Source organism: Ambystoma mexicanum, chromosome 6q (assembly GCF_040938575.1).
Source record: "Ambystoma mexicanum isolate Mex_15411 chromosome 6q, UKY_AmexF1_1, whole genome shotgun sequence".
Lineage (NCBI taxonomy): Eukaryota > Metazoa > Chordata > Amphibia > Caudata > Ambystomatidae > Ambystoma > Ambystoma mexicanum.
In genome coordinates, this window is record NC_090937.1 from 387097784 (window position 1) to 387116112 (window position 18329).

Genomic DNA, 18329 nt, shown 5'->3' on the forward strand with positions numbered 1-18329 from the left:
GGAAAGCCGGCTGATATGCTATGGTTTAGCAATGTATTGCGGTCTGTTCCCAGAACCTTTCAGTGCAACTCTTAACGTAAAACTCCAGTATTCTCCCAACTCTGCATCACTGGTGTTGGGGGGACCCGTGGATATGGACCCCCACTAACACAGCAGCAGTTGATATTGCAAAACTAATCTTAGAAGCCGGTCTAAGCTATCCTCTGCAGTCTTTTCCTCCACATTCATTATTTGTGTTTTAATTTAGATTATGACTCTGCTAATGTGTGTAGCCCTATTGTGAGGACGTGTTTATAGAATCGTGTTTGTTCTAATGTTTGCTTCACTGGCAATTTAATTAATTCACTGTGAGGGTTTGTAATTACCGGTTTTTGCAAAAAAAATAAAAAGGGCAATACCAGTGATGAGGAATCCTCCACAATCCTGCGCTGCGCCTCTCTAACCTGTTGCGATACCACTTCTGCCACTGGAGGTACCCATCCAGTGTGTAGCAGGGCATAAAAGATCCCTGAAGAAGGACATCCGAGGAGACGGTGGCTAAGAAATGAGGCACCTGTGGCGCAGCCAGGGAGGACAGGGAGGGCCGCCCCCCCACTTCCTCCTGGTGGCCAGTGCACCTCCCTATTACCGCCACCACTCGCGGTACCAAAAGCTGCCACTGCTACTGTGAGGCACGTATAGCACCCACAATAGTGTAGTCCACATGTTATTTCCACCATATTTGAACTCCCAGTGAGATTCAGCTTAACTAATTTTGCCTGCACAAAATGGCCACTGCATGAAGTAATATTGTGCATAAGGCTGGCAGGTGTCTGTGCACAGCGACAGTGGTACGAGGTCGCGTTTGCTTCACGTTTTAGTACACCAAATCCTTCCAGGCAAGGTTGAAAATGACTTGGGAAATCAGCAGTCATCTCAAGGGTGGAGTGGGAGCCAAAAGGACCCCTGCAAATACATTTCAAAGTGACCCCATATTAGACATTTTCAGCAAGCCCAAGCCTTATCCTATGAGAAAATGTGGAAATAAAAGAGGTTAGCACACAAAAGAGGCCCAGGGTACCGTAGCCTAATGGGAAACCTCCAGAGTTCCCTATAGGCCAGTCGACCCCTAGAGGAGTTCTTAGCAGGACTAAAAGAGTGTTATATTTGGAAAAATCACATAATTTTAGTTTTAATTATGAGTCTCTAGCGGTCTACGAGATTTCAAGATGGTTAATTCTATATGGGGCTGGATCACATTAATTTCACAGATGGCGGTCAATTTGGCACGGGGACAGGCAATTTAGCAGTAATATTTCCACAGACCAAAAAGTGTAAAATATTGCTCTGGCACTCTTCGAGTCAGTGCAGATTCCATTTCTGCACTGGCCCCTCAGTTCAGTGCCATGTTTGCACTGCTAAGTCGGTGCAAATGTGACCTCAAAACTTCTGACAGCTGGGCAAAACTGCCCATTGACCAGGCTAGTTTGCAATTAATAAGACTTGGGGACATGAACCATATTTTCCATCAGTGTAAAGAGTAATAGTCATCTGCCTCATGTCCGCCGCCATCTTAGATGCAGCCTCGTTCTTGCTTTTTTCATCTCTATATTTGCACGTGTGTTTTACTTCCCTTGCTTGGCGGTCAGACACTGGCTGCCTGCCATCCGGTAGCTGTGAATGGGGAGGCATGCAGTAGTGCTGTAAAGGCGCTATTCCATAAACCCTGGTAGCCATGAACCGGCAGTGCTTGCGGCTGTTGAGTGTAAGTAATGCGCTCGCAGGAAGTCCGCTCTCAGGTTGCAGCTCGAACAGGAAGACAACAGTCGGGCCACCTGTGCGCAGCCAACCAGACCCCATATATCAACAACACCTACTGCCTTTCCTTCCCCTGGCAAAATCATGGGTAGCGCAACCCAGAACTGCGTGAGCGGGCACAGGCACTTTCGCGTGTAATCATTTCCCCTCTGCAGGCAGGTTTCGCAGCCCCATGGAAGCGAATCTAGGAAAATGGCGATGAACTTCTAACCTGCAGGGTGAGCCGACAGATTGAAAACAGTCTGCCCGAAATAGTTTGAATTATGCCAAAGCGGGGGCAAGTAGGAGGGGGAGAAATGGGAATCTCATGTCTCACATTATAGTGTGGTAGTCTGGAAGTGGAGAGCACGGCAGGCTGGGATAACCGCTTCAGTGTGGCCTACGGTAGCTTGTTTCCCGTCATCTTGACCCCCCACCCGCCGCCCCCTGCTTGCAGCTTGAGCCATGAGAAGGGTAATGACTTTCACAGTCGTCTTGTTTGTGCCTTACCTTTTGTCCCGGCGGCCCATGAGGACCCTGTAAGGGGGTAAAGAGAAGCCCATTAACAGAACATTTAACCCGGTGTAGACTTTCCAATTAGACATGTCTTGAGCACTTTTTTGGCTAGAGAGAAAACAGATGGCATGCGAACTCTTCACAGAACTCGGCTGGAAACGTCAATCACTGTTTTTTTGTGTCTACTTTTCAAGCGGGAGAGGAAGATGGCGGCAGATCGAGGGCACGTTTATAATGTCTTCCTTACTGCACGCAAACCTATCCCTGATGGAAAGGGCAAACGTCTGCAGCAACAGAAAGTCCGGATTCTGTCGTTATGTTGTCCATGACGCGCACCGTGGGATCAGTCCCAAGTGAAGGGGCACAGATTTAAGTGGGTACATATTTGGACAACACAACTAAGCTCATTCCAAGAAAAACACGTTCAAGAGGTATTGAAAACCAGTAGGAGGGATGGTGACATGTAGGCCGCATCTGAGAAAAAAACACTGGAAGGATAAGAAAGAGCTAAGAAATTTGAGAAATAACAAATGTAATATGTATAAACATACACATAAGCACATGAAAGAGATGTCAACTGAATTGTTAGTGTACAGTACAATGCATTTTGGCAAAAGTGTTAACAACTCGTGACCAGGTCAGAAAGAAATTACCATGAAGAATTCGAAATTACCCTGGACTTACACCTTGAGAGTGCTATGCGATTCACAAAAGAAGTTACTATGTGTTACTCTGACTTACTCCTGACTTACTCCGGGTTATCTCAGAGTTACTCAAAGTAACATCTTTTGTCAATCAGCCCCTATGCGTTCTAAAGCCTCTCGGCTGACGACAAACACACTTTCTTCTCCTTCCCTGTCTTTAGCCCCAAGCACTCTGATTGTATGCTGCCCCTCTCCGCACCACTGGATTGCACTTCACTAGCCCGTGCTGAACCCCTCCAAGACAGAAGTAATCTAGTCCCTAGCCTTTAATACCCCCAACCCCACGCTCCAACCCTAAACCATCTGCTTTCTTCCAGATGTACTGTTGCACTCAGCCTAGGCATGTAACCGTGGGGACGTTAACCTTCATCACATTAACATTACATCATATCTTAGCAGGGGTTATAATTGTATGTAAAATGTACTATGTACAGTGCTTTGGCGAAAGCGCTATATAAATAATAAATCATCACCACCGCAAGTGTTTGATAGGATTCATATTTTAAGCATCAGCAATATCCACCCCATCTTTACCTACAATGCCTCCAAAACCCCAATCTGACCTTGGTAAGCAGTCGCCTGGAATACTGCACCAAACTCCTTCTTGGGCTCCCTCTCTACTTTTTTGCCACATGTTTCCTGAACAACTTTTCCCCCTCTTCTCTCACCCCCAAACACCACTTCGTGGCAGGTGGCTCTCAATTAAAACCTGATCCCCAATCAAATTTCTACTGCCTGTTGTCCTATCCCTGCCTAGGCGTTCTCCCCTGCTATAAAGCCAACATTATCTCCCGCCACTCTCCCCCACGCACCCTAAACTCTAGGCCATTCCCAAAACCTCTCCGTGGCTCATCCTTCCTTTGCTCCCTCTCACTCCCCGACCTTCTCCCTTCTTGCCCAGCATTAATAGAACTCGCTTCACCCTCATGTTAAAAGTCTACCGCTATCAACCCGTTAAAATCTTCACTAAAGTGCCAACCGATTAAGCAAGAAGAAGCACCCTCACTATACTCCCACATTATTTTCCCTCCTTGAGCAATGGATACCCAATTTCATTGCCCTGCCAACGGTTATATGCTGTTGCGTCCTCCTATTAGTGGGTTCATACGCTGCTGTGTCAGCATCCTTTACCCTTTCCTGATCTTATCAAGAGAGAGGGTGGGAATTCAGGAGACTCGATGAGGTAGAGTGAACTAAGGAGCGGGAAAGGCCGAGAGTGAAAGAGAAAGCAGGGATACTGTTGTGCGTGTGCAGCACAGAATAAAGAAGGGCGAGTATCTCCTTTTCCGTCTCAGAGTTTCTTTCATGTCATGTCCCAGTGGTTGGAGGACATGATATATAGTGAGTCCCTAGGACCTCTGTTTAAAATGTTTGCCCTGTCCTCGGTTTCTGCAGCACACTCTCCCAAGCATCCATCAGTCAATTACCATCTCCCTCTCCTGCAAATGTACAGCACCTGACTCAGGGTTGCCCCGAAAACCTGTACCCTCAATAAATAAAAGCTATGAAAATTAAATACAATAAACAAAGCGCTGATCAAGCTTGAAGAGACAACACTTTGCACATTAGGGTTCCTCGTTAAGATGCCCAAAAAGGTTGGCATGAGGCTCCATCTAATCACTCAACATTAAAAAACATCTGACTACAAGCTATTAGTTCTGCCTTCTAATTCTCTTTTTGAGTCCCTACATCTTCTCTGAAAAGCACATTCCATCTCTATATGGTTTTGAGAAAGGAATGAAATCTATACTCGAACCTTTATCTCTGGAAGAAAGCAATTTAAGGGAAACCACATAATGAGTAAAGAGAAAACTCTTTGACTTAGATTGGTGCTCAACTGTTGAGGATCTGGGGCTAATTCCCTAAACAAGGAGTACGGTTGCTTCCCGAGGAGGAGACGGTCTCTTCCAAAATATATATCTGTGTTTCCTTGCGCGAAAGCAAGAGCAATATATGTATATAAGATTCAAACTGAAGCAACTGCCTACCCTGGAAATCATGGGGCTGAGGTTAGCGATAAAGGAAAAGACTGGAACGTGCATATTGTGTAAGAATGCCAGACACAAGGAGGCCATTAAGCATCCAGTCTTGTTCTGTGAAGCAATGACCCATCTAAAGTAGAGCCACTTACTTTTGTCCAAGATTTTAACACCATTGTAGGCGACCAGACTCTCTGGGCAGATCTAATGTGGGCCAGCAGTATAGGAAAAGTGCTCCATTTATACTGGATGGTCTTAGATGTGGTTACAACGATGAATGTTATACTGTAACGAGACAGGTTTTAATTCCAGTTGGACACTTTTCTCCTAAGAATGTCATTTTTGTTTACTTCTATGGAATGGAGATATGAATGTTTAAAAAAAAATCTTTTTTGTAAGGTGAAAAGGTTTAAATGCAAACCAAAACACTAATAATACAAAAAGAAAAAGATTGCTAGTGCTTGGAAGGATAATGCAAATGGTGAATCTTAAGTCTTGCCCCTCTATATGCTGATACCCCACCAAGATCCAAGATTAAGTTGGTTTTACCCTCATCAGGAATGAAAACGTACCCATGGTCAAACGGAAAGTCAGAGTGACGAGGGAAATCCTGCCACTATCCGTAGCTAGCTCCAGTGAATCACGACCGCTGTCGCAACCTACGTATCTCCAGCCACATCGAGGACCTGGCGCTGATGCCATTCAACCAATGGATGAACTGCTCAGAGATTATGGTGCTTGTTTGTGGTTAAATGTGCTCTTATTTTGAAATTGGTTATTAGTTGCATGTGATGATTTTTAATAGATTTTAATATTTTTGTCTCCTTTGGCAGTCGCTTTGTTTTGGGCTTGGGTTATATTGCTCTATGCCATTATGAACACTGTACACATTCCCCCTGCACAAAATGTAAGCAAAATAAATGATTCTCCTTCGATACTTGGGAGGATTTTCTGTTTTTATTTGCAGTAGCAATTCCCCGACTGTAATCCCATAACTAAATTGAGCACTCAATTCAATACTTTTGTTGACAGGTCAATTTATCTGTGTAAGAAATCAGTTACATTGAGTTCATTTTTTGTCATAACAGATGTGTTTTGATACAAAAATGTTTCTTTTTTGTCATTGTCCAAAATGTCATGGTTGGAAATGTTTTGCTAAACCGTCCATTTCACTCCCCGGCAAAATGTGAAATAAAGTCAAAATGTAGATATTTTACTTTTGGCATTTTTTCTTTGTATTTTATTAACAAAAAACATCAGCAAGAATGCATCGTCAAGTCTTAAATGCATGCAGCTGATACAGCTTTGATAGAACTCCCCCCAGGGGGCTTGCAATCTAGTCTGATGTAGGCTGCAGGCTTCTTTAAGGCGCATGGCCCGGAACTGACTCTGTCAAAGACCAGAACTATGGTATTTGGCAAGAATACATCAACATATGTTTGGTGAGTCAATAATGTCATAACTGAAAGCGAGGATTCTTATAATTATCTGGACCTTTTGTTTGCCAAGAATGGTAGTTGGGTGCCACACATTGGAATGGTGGTAAAGAAGCCCCATACAAGCCTCAGGGGGTTTCTACAATTTGATTACAGACTAGCAAAGAGTACCAATACTCCTCACGGGTTCTGTAGGCAGACATAACACGCTCAGGAATTTTTGAAAATCAGTGATCCGGTAGGTCGCTGTTCTAAGTCGCGTTTGCTTGATGTGCTTTGCACTCTGAAGTAAATTGCACTGAGAATGGGCGCATGTGACTGGCTTACATACCCTGGACCACACATGGAGGGGAGGCGAGAGTTTGCGTGCTGCAGCATACTGGAACCTACTATGTGCTCTCCCCAGCTGTCACTGTGTGCTCTCCACACTTGTCGACTCACCCGGGCGTGGTGCTGTGTGTTGTAGTGCAAATATCTCAGAAACGGTAAGTCCTAGGGCCTTGAAATATTGTTTTTTTAGACCTTTGAGTTATATTACTCACGTTGAGATGCTTCCCCACCGGTCGCCTCTCCCTTGCTCAGTGTTATATGTTGCGCTGCGTTGCGATGCAAATATCCTGGAAATGGTACACCCTAAGGGTCTTGAAATGTGGTTTTTGAGGTCCCATAGAGACATTTGAGTTTTGTTTCTCGCGGTGAGGCGCTTCACCACCTGTCGCCTCACCCTGGCTCGGTGCTGTGTGTTGCAGTGCAAATATCTCGGAAACTGTGTGTGGTTTTTAAGCGTTTGACTTTAGTTTCTCCGTTGAGATGCTTAAAATGAGCGTTGGCCCTTCTACAACCACATTGATGCTTCACAGGTTGCAGGCAACCGTGTAATGTGTTGAAGTGATAAAATCCGGGGAAAGGGGTGGGGTATGCAAATGTCATGTAGCCAGTAGACCGACATGAGAACACTGTCATTAATTGTTGAAAATCAATGATCCTGTAGGTCCTGTTCCGAGATGCTTATAATAATAATACTGATAATAATAATATCATTTGATGTGCTTTGAACTCTGAAGTAAATTGTACTGACAATGGACACGTATGGCTGGCTCACATACTCTGGAGCAGATTTGGAGGCGTGGTAAGCGTTGGCATGCTACAGCATACTGGGACCTTCTGTGCACTCTCCCCACCTGTTGCCTCTCCCTGGTAAGGTGCAGTGCATTGTGGTGTAAATATCTCCCAAAAACGGAGCTGCCTAGGGCCTTGAAACATAGTTTGTGAGGTACCTCGCAGTTCTGTTCTTGATGTCGAGAAGCTTAAACTGAGCTTTGTCTGGTACTTCTACGACCACATTGATGTTTTGACATTTCTTTGTGTTGCAGTGCAAATATCTCAGAAACGGTGCACCCTAGGGTCTTGAAACAAGGTTTTTAGGGATCCATAGGGACTCTTAAATCTCATGTGTGTGTAGGGGCTGAAATCCAGGGAATGGTGTGGGCTGCTCACTTGTAATGTAGCCAGTGATGTCCGCAGGGTCCTAACAGGTAACTACGCAAAATTTGGTGCAGATTGGTGGAATGGTGTGGAATTGTATAAGGAACAAACACACTAACAGAGTTTTCGTTTTATATAGAGATTTGGTGGTAAGAGAATTGACAAATGCCTGAATGAGCTGGAGGCTAATGTGCATGCCTCAGTTCTTTATGCTAGTGAAATCTGGGGTCATGTCAATTTCGCGAGTTTGGATGGTATCCAAAATCAGTTTCTAAGGAAGGTGTCCGGCCTTTCGGCTAGTAACCTGGCAACGAGCTATGGATGGAACTGGGTGTTCTTAGCATTGCAGTTTTAGATTAATGTAAATTCGAGGAGTTTTTTCTAAATGCGCAAAAGGCCTGCTGTACGGATTCTAATTTTATAAATGTAATGGCAGAAATATTATCTTCCTAGGCACAGGCTAAATATTTCTGCATTCAAATTGTTACAGTTCTAATGAACAAATGGGACATGGAGTGCCATCAGACTCTTAATAGCCCCCCAATCAGGTTTGCCCTGGGCAACCCAGTTACAATACTTTGACACATTGAGGCGAACCAGCAAATTAGCTTCTATGAACCCTTTTGTTGCGGCTCGTTACAACTTAGTTGAGGGAAGTAGTATCACAAGCCCGAGGTCCCCGGAGCGCAGGAGGATTCTCCTTGTGATGCGTTTGAATGTGTAGTAATGATGATCGAGTAGACCTCTCACCAGGTCTGAGCACCCATGTAGTGAAAGCTACTGCAAAAATCCCAAGTGTTCCAGCATGTACATCAAAGTTGAAAATATCAAACTGAACAAAATTCAACAAAAGGAAATCTACATGCTGTCAATCTTTAATAGCAGACTTCTTCATAGCTGAAGGTGCAGAGACGCAAGCCGATGCATTTCGGACATCGAGTCCATCCTCAGGGGTCCCTCTGCTTCTGATGGCCTGCGTCTTGAGGTTAACTGGAGATTGCTTTTTGTTGTTACTGTGTGGGTGCTCACCAGAACTGATGAGAGCTCTCATCGGTCATCACTACTGTTGCGTCTTCTCCTGGTATGGTGTATTCCAGGATTCTGGCTGAGAGCAAATACTGATACCCAAACGCTAAGACCACCAAGTGGTGCCCGCTTCAGCTTCTAATTTCGTTTCAATGTGTTAACACTGATAGCACAAAGGTAGTAGCAGGGTGGCAGTGGCGTATGGAGGATGTGCGTGTGGTACTGGCTTGGAGGAAGATTTGTTACATGTAATGCTGGTCTACACTTCTCTCTCTGATCGCAGAAGACATTGGTTAAGGAGCCATTTTATAAAATATAATGCTACTGTCACCGTGGGTGCCATGTGTCTTTTTATGAACTGTAATAATATGGATTTTATATTCGATGTTTGCAAAATCGTAAACGCTGCTTTTATAAGGTACAGAAGACTTTTTAGTTGTTATTAAGTTGATTTTAATCATGTGCTTTTTAAATTGAGGATGGGTAAGCAGGATTTTGAGTTTGGAGAACGTTTACATTATATGACTTTGTTTATAAAATGTGTTATTATTAGCTACAGCCGAATACAAATGATTTAATCTAAATCTTCAAGTATGAGGCTGAACAAATTAGGGCAGCCTATAGGCATGGCATCATATGTGTGCAAGAAGTAAGCAGCTGGCAACTATGTCATCAGCCAAGCCTCTGCTAAAATGAACCTGAATGAATGGATTTCAGTGGTATCCTGGGAAAGGCTGCAGGCGACACTTACCAAATACCCAAGATCACACCAGCAGTCAGCAATGAATGAGTAATATCCAAGGAATCGCAGAGTACGACTACCAAGGAGAGCTGGGGCTATGTGGATGATATGCTACAATTCCCATTTGGTAAATGTGTAGCTATCCTCTGACCTCCAGAGAACAGTCATAGAGTTTTGCAGGCCGCGCATCTCTATCCAGCGTTTCATCATCAGCTGCTGAGACTTACTTGGACTCAGTAAATGAGACTGTCTCTCCAAAATATCACCCATAGATTGATTCCCAAGCTCAGGAGGCTGTAAGCAGGTTTGACTGTCTGGTGAATGTACTGGGCCAACAGCAAGCTCATGCTAATGGTGAGAAACACATCACACGCCCACTAGTTGGTGGGTGCCCCAGTGAAGCTCGCAGTATTTCTATTATGTCTATGATAGCTGTCATAGTCTTAGTCTTTTTCTGACCTACGCAGCTATATTCCTGAGCACGTCTATGGAGTGCTCGACCGCTTATTATTAGAACAATTCCTTATGTGTTTCAGTGCATCTTGTGCTGTATTCCGTTTTACATGCAAACTAAATAAAACATAGTTCTATTTCAAAGCAGAGATCATCTCTAGACCTCGCTTTGCTGGTGGGAATAAAGTATGCTGAACTCCCCCCCTCACTTACCCCTCCAGTACATGATAATAGGAATGAGCGTGACTTTAGAGATGTTGTTTTGAAGGCCAACAGCATAGCACCTGGGCAGGCCTCGAGGGAGTGTTTTAAACACATCTTTCTTAAGTCTCTGGGAAAAAGCCACCATAAACAGGCTGCCATCATTCCCTCCCACCGGCACATCGCCAGAGCACCACTGCTGCCGTACACGACTTGGATCTATGTGATTACTTTGCCGTTTTTACTGCAACTCCCCAAAATGTCAACTTTTTAAAATTTTAACCCCCTTTTCACCCCATATTAATGCGGAAGAGACTGCCACAGCCCCCCTATATTCATTATATACTACACCCATCCCCCCACATATGTATAGGGATGAAAAAGAGGTCAACATTTTTTAAAAGTCAACATTTTGAGGGGGTCGCAGTAAAACGGTGCAGTAATTGTACACTCCCCACAATTTGGGATGATGCCTATCTGTACCTTATGGGTATCGCTCGGCCTCTGCAGCAAACGGGACATGTGTTCTCACGCCATCTTGTTTCTATGTTTGTGGTGTTTTTAGTAGCTCTAAGTTACCCATGATCCCTTGTGCCCCGTCCACGCGTCATTGTCTTTGGCTGCGTAAGTGCTTCATTTGCTTTAAAAGTTGCCATGAATCCTGAAAGAGCGAGGGGGGAGCGCAACCTTTCCACAGCTGTCTGGCTACGGGGCGTTAATTCATTACCTTTGCAATCTTTCTCGGAGGTGACGTTATACCATTTGTGGCAATACTTTCAAGATGTGACCATGTGTCAGTCTAAAACCATACCATCTGCTTCAGATCAACAGCCCAGCCTCTCTTTGCAGATTGAGAGGCAGGAATCCTTATAAAGAAAGGCAAAGTAACAAAGAGTCATGGAGATAAAAAGCGTCTCTCTGTTTTGAGACTCCATTTTTTTTATCTTGTTTTACGTCCAGGAATGGCACACTGTTGCAAGATCGTTTTAAAGAAATTGTAACAGGCCTGGGCTTACATCCCAATGAGACATTGACACAAACAAACCAATCACTCCTGTGGACAACCCCAAAGATCTTGCCGGGACCAGTGGCATTGCATTAAGCACGAACACAGGGCTTTAAGTGAGAGGGTACCCACTAGTGGTCCAGAATTTGAAAAATCTGATAATAGTCATGTAGCATCTCAGTGTGTTACACCTAAATGGGACCCATGACCCCGAGGGAACTGATGATGTCAGACTGGTTCCACCCGGGTTCCAGCTTTAAGAAATCCCCTGGACGTGTCCAGTTTCAATCTCCCCACGTTGACCAGAATCTCACCACGGATCAGCAAAAACCTGAGGACCACTGGCAGCGCTCCAAACTGTGGTAAAGGGTAACACATTGCTAAAGGGGAGCTACTGAGAGCTCTTCAGTCTGAAATCCTGGATGTATCCTGAGCATTGTGCATTGACTGGCAACACAAGAACAAAAGTGCTGTGCCGCCCCTCCCCCCTCCCCCTGAGGGCCCACCATAGAGTCCTACAAGGTCAGAGGTTATCCCAGACTCATTGCCTAGTCAGCCACCAGCCTCTGAACCTGGACTGCCGATAAGATGCAAGTTACTCTCAATGGGTGTTGATGAGACGTGTGTTGCAATGCATTGAACTATTGCTTGACACTTCCTACCAGGTGAAGGGGTTGGGACATTAACTCAGGATGCCAAACTGCCAGTCTGCAGGAGGCCCACTCCATATGTGGGTCAGAAATTGGGCTGAAAGGATCCAATAAATGCAGACTTTTTGCGGCAGTCTGCTGCATGGAATCCACAATAAGTGCTGCTGCTGTGCTGTGGAAGCAGACAAGTCTGCACCCTGGAGTGGCCATGGCTTCACTCTGTCAGGAGACGTAAACAATGCTGCTGTGTAACCAAGGCTGGGACGTCTGCACTCTGGAGTGAAGGGCAGGCTGGCTGTCACAGGACATGGCTTCACTCTGTCAGGAGAAGTAAACAATGCTGCTGTGTAACCAAGGCTGGGAAGCCTGCACTCTGGAGTGAGGGGCGGGATGGCTGTCACAGGCCATGGCTTCACTCTGTCAGGAGACGTAAACAATGCTGCTGTGTAACCAAGGCTGGGACGTCTGCACTCTGGAGTGAAGGGCAGGCTGGCTGTCACAGGACATGGCTTCACTCTGTCAGGAGAAGTAAACAATGCTGCTGTGTAACCAAGGCTGGGAAGCCTGCACTCTGGAGTGAGGGGCGGGATGGCTGTCACAGGCCATGGCTTCACTCTGTCAGGAGACGTAAACAATGCTGCTGTGTAACCAAGGCTGGGACGTCTGCACTCTGGAGTGAAGGGCGGGATGGCTGTCACAGGCCATGGCTTCACTCTGTCAGGAGACGTAAACAATGCTGCTGTGTAACCAAGGCTGGGAAGCCTGCACTCTGTAGTGAGGGGTGGGATGGCTGTCACAGGCCTTGGCTTCACTCTGTCAGGAGACGTAAACAATGCTGCTATGTAACCAAGGCTGGGAAGTCTGCACTCTGGAGTGAAGGGCAGGCTGGCTGTCACAGGACATGGCTTCACTCTGTCAGGAGACGTAAACAATGCTGCTGTGTAACCAAGGCTGGGACGTCTGCACTCTGGAGTGAAGGGCGGGATGGCTGTCACAGGCCATGGCTTCACTCTGTCAGGAGACGTAAACAATGCTGCTGTGTAACCAAGGCTGGGAAGCCTGCACTCTGGAGTGAAGGGCGGGATGGCTGTCACAGGCCATGGCTTCACTCTGTCGATAGAATCCAGCGTAAACAGTGCTACTGTGTAACCAAGCCTGGGAAGTCTGTACTCTGGAGTGAAGGTGGGCAGGCTATCACAGGCCATGGCTTCATTCTATAGGGAACTGAATCAGCAAAGACCTCAATTGCTTTGCAAATCTCTTTTTAAGTGCTTATCTTCTATCTCACTGCAGACGTTTTTAAGGATGTGTCATTTCCAGGGGCAGAAGGTATTTTTAACCTGTTTTGTTTAGTAAGAATGGCCATTGAAGTTTGCTGAAAAAGCATAACTGGAAATAGAACAAAGCTGTCACAGCAGTGATTTAGGCTCTTCTTTCTCATGCAGAGTGTTGATTTTGTATTAGTACCCGGCATGCTGGGAACACTGTCCCCAGCATGTCCACTCCCGATCTGCAACATGCCGCCAGGGAAAGGAAGAAGGGACTATCTGTAGTCCCTTCTCCCTTTCAATGGCAGCCATTATCTTTGTTTACAGTTTCCCCGATTTTTTTTTTTGCCCGCCATGGAAAGGGCGAAGGGACTACGTGTAGTCCCTTCTCCCGTTTCATGGTGGCCATTTTATTTGTTTCTTTGTTTCATTTGTTCAATGGCTGCCATAGAAAAGGAGAACGGTCTTCGTTTTCCCTTCCACAGCGGCCATTATTTTTTTTCAGTTGCAAAGCACCGTAGCGTTTAGCAACTGAAAAAATAAGCTTTTAGTACCCTGGTCCAACCGGCCATTGTAGTGATAGCAATAAGTCCCTCAGCGAGTGTTGGGGGCATTATCGTGTCTGGTAATGCCCCGGGGCCTTTGTTACCTATGGCCTCGGGCATTACCTTACGCGGTTATGCTCCCCAGTCTTGGGTTTATGGCTTAAATAAAGACCACTATAAAAAAATAATTGAATGTACCAATTAACATATCCATCGGTGGTCAATGGGTTGGTAAATAACTAAACAACCTCCACAGACTGTGTCTTCCTCCTCGCATCCTACTTCCTCCCTATGTGCAGTCTAAATCAACAGTTTCAGCATACAAGAGGTACTAAAGCACCGCCTAATAGTTAGAACTAAAAATGTCCCAGTCGAAAATGGCAATTCATTTCTTTCCATGACACTGCTTGACTGAGTACTGCCTGAGGGGGCATTTTTTCTTCAAATATGTTTCAAATGGAGCTTTTTTTTAGCGCATTTTGTTAATAACATTGATGAAAGCTTGCCAGCTGCACTGTTCAGTAAATCCTCAAACTGGCCCACGTTAGCCCCCAGAAAACTGGACAATAGCATGTTGTGCCAGCCCTTCTGGCATTTCACCATGGCATTAAAAGCCAGCCCGAGCCGGGCGACACAATAAACTCATGGACACATTTTGCCACACTAGAAAGGATGAGTACATGTACCTCGGCTACCTTAAAGCAGCAGCTACAACAAAGAGCTGACTGAGCTGCTTACCTCGATAAGGGTACGCACCGTGGAATAAAAAGGGGCCTATGCCCCGGGGCCAGTGGGAGACTCTCAGCACTGAACTCGGTCTAATGGGTGTCGGAGAGCTGGATTCCGCAGTAGCTAAAACAAGTTCAAATTGGTATTTCCCCCTATGTTTTACACGAGAAAAGAAATGAAATGTATCTCAGGAATTATTGTTTTTACAATGTGGTCCATTTTTACCATATGGGCTTTTAAGCAGCATAGCTGGTGATTGTATTTAAAGCTGTGAAAACAAACGGTTTTCTGAGAAAACAAGGCAAGCAATCCAGACGGGGTCCGTCAAAATGGGGCTAATCCACCAATAACAAACCAGGCTTACCTGGGCCATATCACCCTTCTATATGTGTATATTTGTGTAGGTCTTTTGGCCCAGGTATAATTTGTTGAAAATATTTTGAAAGCTTTCCGAGAATCCAGCAGAAATGAAAACTTTGATTTTCTCAAGGAAATGTCACTTATTGTAGAAGCAACAAGATATCTTGCCTAATCCCCCAAACCACTGGTAACTAAGGGAGCGGATCAGCGAGCTGTGAGATACTGACTGGTGCTGGTGAGCAGGTGGGCTGCTGCATTTGGGAACGTCTAATATCACCCCAGCAGCATTCAACATAGACAGCGGGACAGATGGCTGCTGATATAACCCTACCAATCTCTATGAAATGCCTCAGAAAATGAGGATGAAATAACTGAGCTCATTATGGACTGTTCCTCAAAATAAGCATACAAAACACATTCCCTTCAAAATCCATTGCCTTCAATATTCAGTGCTTCAAAATCCATTTCCTTCAAAATCCATTGCCTGCAAAGTTAACGCAGATCTGTGGCTAGCATAAGCATACAATCCATTGCGCATTTGATGATGATTTATGTTATTCGTGGTTCATTTTTAAGGAGATTTCCTGGCATTTGGTGTGTGGTTTAAACTCTTGTATGGGGAATTTCAAGTTGTGTTTAGATTGCATGGTTATTTGGGGGAAAATTGTACCATGTGGTTTGGCCATTGAAAATTGTATATTCAGGTCAAGATAATGTAGGTGATTTAGCCGATCCCCAATTCAGTGCACAAATAAATAACAATATTCCCAGATCCTTCTTGGGTTATTCGCCATGTCTGATAAGTGCTACAAAGCTCTGCTTTACGAAGGATTCATCTTCTCTCTTGTTGTAAATTTACAGTGCTCCTGTGGCTTTGTCTTCACAAGATAAAGACGAGTAGTAATATGAGAACAAAAAATAACTCAGCATAGAGGGGCTGGTGTCAGATTCTTTTCTTGTCGAAGAAGGTCCTGTAATTTGTTAACAACTACATATGTGCATTGTTACAAATGAAGTCACTTGCCCTCAGAAAGCGCTTTTGAAATGTTACTCGTATTCAGTGACTATTTTCTTTGCTCAGCTAAGTGAACTTTCCTGACTAAAGATCCATGGGCTGATTCACAAGGAAGTTACTCTGAGTAACTTGGCATTGCTTCGGACATAAATCTAGATCGTGCACTTCAATTCTGAAAGAAGTTACTATGAGTAACTTTGACCTACTTCTGACATAAATCTCGAACTGGCTCTTCAGCTTTTGAAAAAGGTACTGTGAGTAACTTCAAATTACTTCTGATATAAGCCTGGAAAGAGCACTTTAATTCTAAAAGAAGTAACTATGAGTAACTTTGAATTACTTCTGACATAATTTTAGAAAGGGCTCTTCGATTCGGAAAGAAGTTACTGCGAGTAACTTTGAATTAGTTCTGACATAAATCTGGAACGGCTCTTCAATTTTCAAAGAAGTTACTATGGGTAACTTCAAATTCCTTCTGCAGTAAATCTATAAAGGGCTGTTTGCTTTTCAAAGACGTTGCTATGAGTAACTTTGGATTACTTCTGACATTAATCGAGAAAAAGCTCTTTGATTCTCAAAGATGTTACTTTGAATTACTGTGAGTCAATTCTGACAGAAATCTAGAACGGGTATTTCAATTCTTTAAAAAGTTACTATAAGTAACTTCAAATTACTTCTGCCATAAATCTGGAAAGGGCTGTTTAATTTTCAAAGAAGTTACCATGATTAACTTCAAAATAAGTGTGAAAAAATATCTGGAAAGCGTTCTTCAATTCTGAAAGAATTTAATATGAGTAACTTCTGATTGCTCATGTCATAAATCTGGAAAGGGCTTTCCAATTTTCAAAGACGTTACTATGAGTAACTTTGAATTGCTTCTGACATAAATCCAGAAAGGGGTCTTCAATTTTCAAAGAAGTTATCCTGAGTAACTTCAATTTACTTCTGACAGATATCTCGATTCACAATGCAGTTGGTATCATTAAGTGTGGATTATTCATAATTTATTCTGAATTACTACTAGCTTCTTTCAAAATTAAATAGCCTTCTCCAGGTTTATGTCAAGGATAAGTCTGCGTAAATTCTTTGTCAATCACCCACTGATTATAATAAAATGCCAACTGGTTACTTGAAAAGGAGGATGACCAGTTCAGCATGAAAGAACTGCAATACCCAAATGGAGCCAAAAGTTCAAAGACCGGGGCAGCCGCCTTCAATAAACCCACTGCCCAATACGTTTGGTCTGATTCCGGATTGCTGTACATCATGAAGAGCTGATTATTTCCTACTCAGGCGGCAGATGGGGAGTAGGTGCAATTGGATCTAGGTCACCTGGCCTAAGCCCCACCCACCTGGTGCCTTCCTTCCTGCCTGCCGCTCTTTTTCACCACTTAGCAAGCCCCGCTCACCTGGTCCCTTCCTGCTTCCTGCTCTTTTTCTCCACTTAGCAAGCCACGCCCACCTGGTGCCTTCCTGCTTGCCGCTCTGTTTCCCTACTTAAGGAGCCCTCCAGCTTCTTTTCCTTTGCAGATGGGGAGCAGGTGCAAGTGGATCTAGGTCACCTGGCATAAGCCCCGCCCACCTGGTGTTATCCTGCCTGTTGCTCTTTTTCACCACTTAGGAAGCCCCGCCCACCTGGTGCCTTCCTTCACCATCACCGTCTTGTGGCCATAGCTGGATTTGACTTTTATGGACTTCATTGATTCATGGTGCGTCACTCTTTCTCAACTCTCATGCTGGACTTCCTTTGCATCTTGTACTCATGGTGGCCCTGAATCATGCTGTTCCCATCTTCATCATGTATCCTGGCTTGCAACATTATGTGTTACTACAGACTTCTGCAATTGTATACGCTCTCCCCTCTTGCTTCTCCACTCTTTTTGACTGCTTACTCTCTGTTCTCTTCTCCTTTCCCTTCTCCCTTTTCCTATCTCCTCCCCTTACTTTCTTCTATGCACTTACTCTATCAGAATTGTCCCTGGACCTAATATGATAGCAACCTCGTCTGTTTCCCCCACCCTCCCATTACTGTTTTTTTCCTCCCCACAACCCCTCCAGCACTATCTGAAATTTCGTCAGGCCTAGTATGATAGTCGCTTGTTTTGTTCCTCCCCTCCCTTTCTGCACCCCTCTCCCTCACCTTTTGTTTTTCTCCGGCACTACCAGAAATGTTGTCAGGCCTAGTACGGTAGTCGCCTGTCTGTTTCCATTTCCTTCCCACTCTCCCCCTCCCTTCCTTATCTATGTCTTAGCTCTTGCACTATCTGAAATGTCGTCAGGCCGAGTACGATAGTTAATTTTACATCCTTACTGTTCATGGCCTGTAAGAATGTGGTTGTATTTTCCCTTGTTCCCTCCCTTGCCTTGAAGTGCTTTGAAACACAATGTGTATAGGAGCTATATAAATAAACTATCATATCATATCATATCATAAATAC